A 9,527-nucleotide genomic window follows, 5' to 3' on the forward strand; every position below is an offset into this window, starting at 1 on the left:
TAAAGCATTCTTTGTCTGTAAATATATTCTACCCAAAACTCCTCAGGTGGAAGTTTTATTAATCCCCTTTTGCTATGCAATTATTAACTGAAAAAAATCAGCAGAATAGCAGACTGGTTTGGTTTTCTTACTGCACATACAATGATCTAGCGTACACTAAAGGATTGCTATGTTATTGCGTTTTAGGCAGTAATATTTTTATTGAATTATTTGATGTGTTTATAATATATCAACCATGCTGTTGAATGAAAAATCTTCAAAATATGCCAATTGCTTTATTAGTTTTTAGACACAGAATTTACTCCCTAGGCCGAAAAACCAAATGTACTCCACACTTTTCAAATAAAAAAAAAAAATACAAAAATTAAAAACTACTTTAAAACTACAAACTGCATTTTGCTTGTCCATCAGTTTAAAGGCTCAGTTAGCAAGAAACCGATCTTACTGCCATTCGTTGAACATAGTTGTCTGCAGTTTTTCTATTTCCCTCAAACAGCTGTTGTGTTTTACTTCTTTATCAGGAATCACTCAGACAGGATTAACTTGTGCATTTCTTGCGGAGTATTTTCAGCGGCGGATTACTAAAACATTTTGTGTCCAAAAAAGAGAGAGGATTTAAACACTTTCTGGTCGCTGAGTGGGATTATCTCAAATAAAATAAACTGCAGAGTTCATATTCATCGCAGTCAAGGGGACAAGTTGCTCAGGATTTTCTGCTGAGGTGCAGCAGCAATAAACCCGTGAGTCTTTGCCAAATGAAGCAAAGCACCTGAATATTCAACATATCATATCAGAATTAATTTGGGAAATTGTGAAGACTGTGATCAGGCAAAAAAGAGAGAAAAACATCACAACACAAGAGGAGGTAGTTAATTAATAACGAGGGAGCAAAAACACAGATTTCCACCTTCATTGTGCGTCATTATTACCCTCACTCTCCACCGACTCTTCCCCCCGTCAACCAGTGGGGGAGGGGCCAGCAGGCTGGTAATTATTATGCTTTGCTGTTTGTGCACAAGGGCAAGGACGCATTTCATGTCTCCTTCGGCTGCATGTGCCACTTCCAGCTAATATGTTGTCCCGTGAACGCGCCGCAGCGGCTGCAGCTGGGAGGCTTGAGTGATGGCCGCAGGCGCTCGGAGAGAGTTCCTGCACGCACGCGCAGGCATCAGCAAAGAGCAATTTGGAGGCTGTTAATAAGAGCAGGGCAGAGCGCTCTCCACAATAGACTCGTTTGTGTTTCATCTGGAGCGGTCATCCTGTGTGTGCGCGTCGGTCTTGTGTCTGCCCATAAAAGCGCTCATGCATTACAAGGGCCTGACCCAGATCACAGATAGACATAATAACGCATGACAGGTTGTCCTTTTGAGAGCTGTGTGTCCTAAAAGGCAGACTGGCCACTCGCAGTCTGATACCCTGATGGGGCTGACGGAAGCCCACTGAGCTGCTGGGTTTTAATTTGAAATGCAAAAGTATTCATATATATATATATTTATTACATTTTTGTCACATCACATCTACAAACCCGCTGGGGATTTGACTTGAAAAAGCAGCAGAAAGTGCTGCGTGATTGGGAAATTAAGCGAGCCATTGCTGAGGGAAAAGTCATAAGCGGGGTCCTATTTTCTAGCTTGTCGTGAGTTGATCTTTTTTTGACCTACATGCAAAACGCTGTGTGGCAGAAACCCGACACCCTGAACGCACCGTCCCGGCAGTGGCAGCAGCATAATGATGTGGGAATTGCTATTTTCAAGGACAGTGAAGATGCCCAGATTAATGGAAAGACAAATGGAGGAAAATCTTGGAAGAAAACCTGTTAGTCTGCAGAAGATTTGATTTAATGTGTTTTAATTTATTTATTTCATTTCCATTTGGGATCAATAGAATATTTTTGAATTGATATTGTTGAGATTGGACCAAAGGTTCACCCTGCAGCATGACAGCATAATCATACAGCTGGAAGTCTAATTGGTTGATTTCAATCAAGGCGTAAACATGTATTGAATGGCCCAGTCAAAGTCCAAAGATAAATTCAATTGAGAGCCTTTGTCGATTTGCCTCTTTTGAGGCTCTTTGTATACAAGTTTTGACTCAAGTGAAGATGAATTAATTGTTATTCTATTTCAAAATGATGTATTGCCCATAACATCCCTATAAAACACAATAAAATTTGTGGTTGTTGCATAAAAAAGCTTGAAAAAGTTCAAGAAGTATAAATATATTTACATTTCATATCATTATTCATAAACATCTGGTTTGCTATGGCTTTGAGTTTGGTTTCTTGGTTCTGCTGCCACTAATCACATCCCCTGCAGTTATAAGCCTTTCAACTACTGTCACTCCTTGGCAGATTCCTCTGATCTGCTGCCATGCTGGTTTCCAAACCTGATGTTTTTTCTTTTGTCTTCAGATTCTGTTTGAACGTTTTTTTGTTTGTTTGTTTTTTTACTTCTAAGATCCACGATTCTGCCGCCATCACGTCTGCGTTCAGGTAATCTACACACAAAGCTAAAGTCTTACTACAATTTTCTCTGAAAACTCGAGTGAAAGAGGTTTTTCAAAAAGCCACTGAGCATAATTGTAAAAGCGTCTGATAGCGTCTGCAAGGCTTTGACCCTCAGCATGCAAACTGCACAAGGCCATGGAGCCGAGGTCTCATTCCAGCTACAAGAAGCTCTAAAAATACTCTCAAGATGTGCTCACGCACCAGGATGTCAACTTAAGCACAGTTTCCATGGCATCTGTGAAAACACTCAGATTATATTTTTTTATTATACATGGGGATGTGTGAGTGCGATATTAATGATGCATATGAACAGCTTACCCCAGACTTTTAACAGCGCTTCTCGCCAAACAAACGCGGATTATGTATTATTCAGACAATCTCACGTTGTGAAACTCCAGCAGCGCTAAATTTCTCCGCTTTGACGTCTTCAGACTTAACGAGGTGAGACTCGCTCTCTTGAGTGGTGTCATCTGAAGGACACATGCTTCCTGTGGAGGGGCCGATCATCCCGGTGGGCCCGTTTGCGTTTTAGACCGAAGCGTATGTAAACATGTGATCACGACGTCCTCGTTTAAATCCCGCGGTGGGTGGAGTTTGTTTAGTTTTCCGCTCATTTAGTTGTGTTGTTTTGAACATTTCCACGAGGCGAAGCGTCAGCGATGTCCGCTGGGCCGCAGCGCAGGGCAAAAGCACGGCATGCGTCTCTGAATTATTGCGAACGTGCCTGAGAGCAGAGAAGAGTTTTCCTCCTGATCACAGTACCTAGCAAAAGTATTCAAATTGTTTGAGAATGTTCCAAAATTCTCCCATTAAAACCACCCAGTTTGGGTTTTTTTTATTGGAATTTTGTGTGACCTAAACAATTTAGAGTACAGTTGAGGAATTATTTTCCCTATTTTGTTTTAGTTTTTTATTTTTTGTCACTCTGATCAACACAATGAACGCCTTGTAGCCTGAGTAGTCAGCTTCTCTGCTGTGGAGAATAAATAAATAAGCAGAAGTGTTTTATCACAATGAGTGTGCATATCTAAAGTTTTTATATTTTTTAGGTAATGTCTGCACACTGTGGGTTGTGAAACCAAAATGAAATCCCTTGTATGTGCACACCTAGCGGTTCTGATTCTACATGTAGCACAAGAACGTATTTAATTTAAATCAATCAGAAACTGGGTCATCCATATGTCCTTACTCATCTGACATTCAGCATCACAAAGTGGAAATGTGATTGAAAAGTTAAGCTGATATCGGTACTGGACAGTACTGGACGGCACTGGCAGCATTAATTCAGAAAAATACATAGATTCTCTCTTTTTGATTCTAGTAAGATACAATGTTCTCATCTTAGTGTCTCTCCCAGGGAAGAGACAGCATGCATTTTTAAACAAGACAATGTAACATCACATGCTGTACGCATCACAACGACAGAGCTGCTAAAGAATGGAGTACTGAACAAGTCAGTGCTAAAAGCCTTGATGTTGCTGCTCCGGTGTCCTAAAATGCCTGGATTAATACGGATTAACACGTAAAATTAAGACAAGAAGGCCAAGTCGTAAAATGTGTTCTGTTCACTATAATTGTGATAAAGTGTTTTTAAAAAAAAAAAATATATATATATATATATATATATATATATATATATATATATATATATATATGTGATAATATATAATTTTGTTCGCAGTCAGAGCTACAAATTGTGCCAAAAATGCTGTTTAATTTGTTGAAATAGCACAATAAAGCTTACAGGCTAGCATTAGCCTGTAAGCTAATGCTAGCCTACATTGTGCCGCTTGTTGTGACAGAAAGTGAGAAAAGTAGCAACTTTGTTTCAAAGTTGTGAACTCCAGATGTGGTTGGCTGCCTGCTAGGAATGAAGCGCCGGTTTCTCTCGGTGGGTTTTTGTCATACTTTTATGGAGGAAGACAAAAATACTTATTTGAAAGCTTAAACCAAACCCCTTCATAAACAAGAACTTCTTGCTGGTCCTGTTTATGAAGACACCAGTATGAGTAGTGTAGTACAGATCGTTTTTACAGGAAGTTAGAAATGTAGCAGTTCAAAATTCATGTGGGTTTTAGTTTTGGGAGTCGTGCTGATTGTTTGTTGTCATTTATCATTTATTATTGTGAGTTTTGTGAGTTAGCGGCTGCTTATATTTCTATGTATTTGGAGGTTTACGCAATACACAGCTGAAGATCCCGATGAGGCCTACTTAATTAATAATATATCAATTTATCTCAGACCAATATGTTCAGATCTAAATCCGGTTTGGATTAGTAGTACAAAACGACTCTGATTATTAAAACCAGAAAAAAAGGGTGACACCCTAACCCTACCCTCCAAAATAATAATTCATTTGTCCCTAAAACCAAACACTTAACTTTGCCTTTAAATCCTTGATTTGTGTCTTGTAATTAAGTTATAGCAAGAGATAAAACATTGCAGGCGGTAGTCTGCAGCCAACAGATCAGGCCTGCTGTGTGTAAACACAAGTCAGTGAAAGAATGTTCCCTGATGCTCCAGCTGAATCTGCGCCGGTTAGCATTAATCTCTCCCAATAATCTGGTCTGTTAACGTCGGCCGGCCGTCTCCTCCAGCATTTAACCTTGTCAGAGATAGGCTGGGATCCATTAAGATTTCCTGAAAAGGGTTGAGCATTACAGGCTCATTTGGAGCGACTTCCATTTTTAATAAACTGCTCGCAGCCCCGCAGATCAAAATGCCAAGGAGGTGCAGTTAACAACGGCAGAGAGAGATAGATACGGCTCATAATTTCCATTGCACAAAAGCTTAAGGAATCACACCAGTGCGCCCCCGGATGATTCCTCCCCCGTTTGGGTTTTGTTCTCCTCCCTCCTCCTCTTTGTGGCGGCACCTTTCATTACAGCACGCCATCAGCTGGGAGCGTTCAGCATGTTTCAAAGCTGCTCAGTCATCTTTCCAGGTTTGTAATCCCTTCTGTTGAACCCCCCCTGGTGTGGTTCTTCTTTCTCCGCAGCGCCGCCGCCGTCGTGACGTTGACATTGTTTCTCAACAGACTTGGATCCGAGTCTCTGACAGTCAGAGTCATATCACCGCTGCGGAAAAGAACCCCGGCGAAGGGCAGGCGCGCGTGGGAAGCCAAAGGCGGCGAATGAGAGATGAGAAAAGGTCAAAAGTGAATGTTGGAAAGCTTTCTGAGATAAATACTTTTTTTGTGTTTACCAGATAAATCACTGAACAGCCTCCAAGACGAAAAAGAGAGACGTAAACAGCGCCGTATTGTTCCCATCCAAATAGCACCATGTTGACATGTTCACTGCTTGAATAATGTTCACCAGCCCTCATTCTCTCCCACTCGATTTAGCACTGAAATCCAGCATGTGGTGTAGAAGTCGTCTCCCCTCTGATATTTCTCAGAACAAGATATATGACTAAGAGAAAGCGGGGCCTTGATCTACGCGCACGCTGCTGCAAAATTAAAATCGCTCTCCAAATGCCACGGCAGCGTGAGGAGAAGAAAGAGGAAGCGATGCATAAAAAAAAATAATAAATACAGACGATCACATATAGTAAAGTCACGGTTTTCTTCTGAAAGACTGACAGAAAGGTATTCATCTGACTAAAGTGCTTCCTTCTGAAAATTCCTCTTTCGGAGCCACGTTAGATTTTAGGAAAATAAGACCGAAAACAAAGTAAAAAGGTTTAAAATTGGTGCATTTCATGTCCTTTTTTAGGGCAGTAGACATGTCCTAAGACCGGAGACACTGAATTACAGTTTCAACCAGTTGAAGGGGCTTGGAACCTTTTTCGTCTTCCTTTTATGAGGTGCAGTAATGTTTTGAGTTCATTCTGTCACAAAGCTTCTCCCAGATAATGGCGATCATCCTGAGAACAGAGAGGAAGACTCACTCAAAGTTATGCGAAAGCATTAATAATATTCGTTCCTCCAACTGTTCCACGTTTTGTCGCAAAATATTTCGACCGCATTTTTGACATTTTCAGTTCAGCAACGGTCAGCTTGGGTCGGGGAGGGTCAGCGACCTTTACAAGTAATTTTGTCTTCGATCTAGCTAATCAAGAGTTGTTTACAGTCACAAAAGCATCACGAGTCTCGGAAATAAAATAGCCTATTTAGATTTATTATACGACTTTCGTTTAGGTTTCTACACTAAAGAACAATTTATTGTTTTGTTTTTTTTAGATTTAATAAATTTTCTTTGATGAGAAATACAATTTTTATAGATTGTGACGTAAAAATTGCAGAAAAATGTCATCAGTTTGCAACCTATGAACAAATAAAACATCACTTTCAGTATTAACGTCATTCTTTGGGAAGGTTTTTGCAAACATCTGACAAGACAACACCTAGAAAAAAAAACTGCACAAACTGCCTTTCTTACCATAATTACCTTTAATTTTTAAAACATGGGCATGCCAGGACTAAAACGCACAGTGTGCAGAAATCTGCTGCTCCAGATGCTTCTTGATTATTTTTAAGCTTCAGCTGTCACACAGATGGCCTAACATTTGACTCTTTAACACTTGGTACAAACAGAAGAATCCGTTTCCAGCTCAGTGGCCTGATGTGGTTCTGATGGTTTTTCTAAATTCGTCTTGGAGACGTTTGATTACGAGTGGGCACACCTGCTTTTTCAATGCGTCAAACGGGCGAAAACCCTCCTTTAGACTTACTTCCTACATCAAAATGTATGAGCTCTCTTCTTCCCCCACTCCAAAAGTTCTCGGGGAGCAATTATCCGCCCTCTCTGCGCAGCCAGCACACTTACTACACACACACTGTGGAATCGGTCAACTAATTAATGAAGGACTACGGAAATATATCTGTATTTGTGATCTACAAAGAAAAGCCCTGAACTTCAGAATCAAGGTGTTGCTACTGGTAAGTGCAACACGACCTCTTGTGTGAACTCCTACTGAAGGAAGTGCTCTCTGCTCTTGGGTCACTTCCAAGCGGTGCAGATTGTAATTGATGATTCCGAGCGAGCGTTCCACCCTGATCCGTCTTTCTCGCGCTCAATAAATTACATTTATTCCATGCAAATCATCCACCCAGGGACTGATTTAATTAATGGCTTGGTGACACATTATATTCATGTTTTCCATTTCCTCTCAATTGCTCATTGTGCGTCTCTCCGCTGCAGTCGGTAGTAGCAGGCGCCCTGCTGACCCCTGGTGGCGGCGGCGAGCGGTTTATGATGCGTCCAGCACCATGGACAGCGTCAGAGTTCATGAAACCTGCCTAATAGGCAAATCCCTTATTGCGTAAATTAATGAACCGGTAAATATTTAATTAATCATTTTATATTATGCCACATTCGTTCATTTGCAGCCGCTTTAGTTCACACGACTAACAGGATTTATTCCGTGTTTGTGGACTTGTGTGTCGTGAACATGTAGGTTCAGGAGGAAGCCGTTTCCTGAAGGTGTGTCCAGCTGTTTGCAGGTGTGTGGTGTCAGTAGCAGAGGCCTGTCCTGCAGAGTGTATGTGAAGCAGGGAACCTGATTAGCCCCGAGGCTCGGCGGGGCGGGGGGATCCATCCACAGCCAGCGATCAATGAGTGGCCTGCAAACCATGCCAATCAGCTTTATTGGTTTCTCCTTGCTTTTATGTTTCCACATGGTTCACTGCCGGTGATGTAGAATTCCCTTCAGGAGGCCCATGATCATCCTGCGATTCCACTCCATGGAATCTGGAGCGAGAGAGAGAGAAAAATAAAATCTCAACAATTGGACTAATAAATTATCTTTCTATTCTTCCCTTTAAATCCTCCAGTTTTGCTCTTTTTTTCCCCCCACAATTGTGTTTATTTGCACTGTGTAAAAAAGTTAGTGAAACTAACTAGCTAACTAACCTAGCTGACGTTATTTATATGGCGGAGCTTTTTGGCTACCAGATAAGACGCCACGACGCCACAAACACACTATCCCTGCTGAGAAGCGTGGTGGTGGCAGCATCATTTTCTGCAGCATGCCTGTAAAGGCTCGTAACGACAGCAGGTAAAAATGAATGCAGCAAAGCACAGAGAAATCCTGGAGGACAATTTACTTCAATCTAGAAGAGAACCGCGGCTTCAGGGATCATTTATTTTCCGGCACGAAAACAATCCGGAGCATCCAGCTGAAGATACGGCAGAAATGGTTTGGAGACAATGAGGTGGATGTTCTGGAGGGGCGCAGTGAATACTTTTTATAGGCACTGTAAGTTACAAACACGTCGATTCCCCCACAGTTAATGCCATCAAAATCCAGCTACACATCATTTCACTACGTTCAGATTGGAATCCAATTATATACCATTCCATTCAGTGCAATCCAATTAGGATATAAAACAGTCAGGCTCTGTTTGTTGTAAAAATGTCAATTAGCACAAATCTGCCTATCAGAGGAACTTTGGGGGGAGGGCGGGGGGTTTACATCATCATAACTTCACTTTCCATTCAATTCAAAAATGCTTGACTTACTCCCAAGAGAAATGTTTCAAGTATCCTCAAAGAGATATTGTGGAATATACAGGCAAGCTAAAAACTAATTCATACCTCTGGCAGGTTTAGATTTTAAATTATTTCCATTAAACTAAGAAGTTTATTCTGAATGGGAAATGAGACTGCCGTCTTTTACAAGATTCGATAATCAAACAAACAAATGTAAATATTAGCCAAAAATATGCTGAATTAATACAAGTAGTGATTTTCATCGTTGGAGGCAAAAAGGTTATTCAAACCTTTTGCTACCAAAACTAATATCTGATGGTAGCAGCATCTTGCATGCTTATAAACGAGTATTTTTAAATCACTCCGAAGGAATTCTGGCCCACTGATCAGTCTAAAAAAATGATTTTTGAGACTCCAGAAAGTCCTATAACCATTTTTTTCCTCATTAGCTCTTGGATCTTTTGCTGTTTGAGAACTTTTTGCCAACTTCATGTTGTCAGATTGGTTCTTCTTCAAGTATTATGTGTTTTCAAGTCATTTTATGTTACCTTCAGTTGCTGAAGATATGCTGCAGAAATGAAATTTGA

Source organism: Gambusia affinis, linkage group LG15 (genome assembly GCF_019740435.1).
Source record: "Gambusia affinis linkage group LG15, SWU_Gaff_1.0, whole genome shotgun sequence".
Lineage (NCBI taxonomy): Eukaryota > Metazoa > Chordata > Actinopteri > Cyprinodontiformes > Poeciliidae > Gambusia > Gambusia affinis.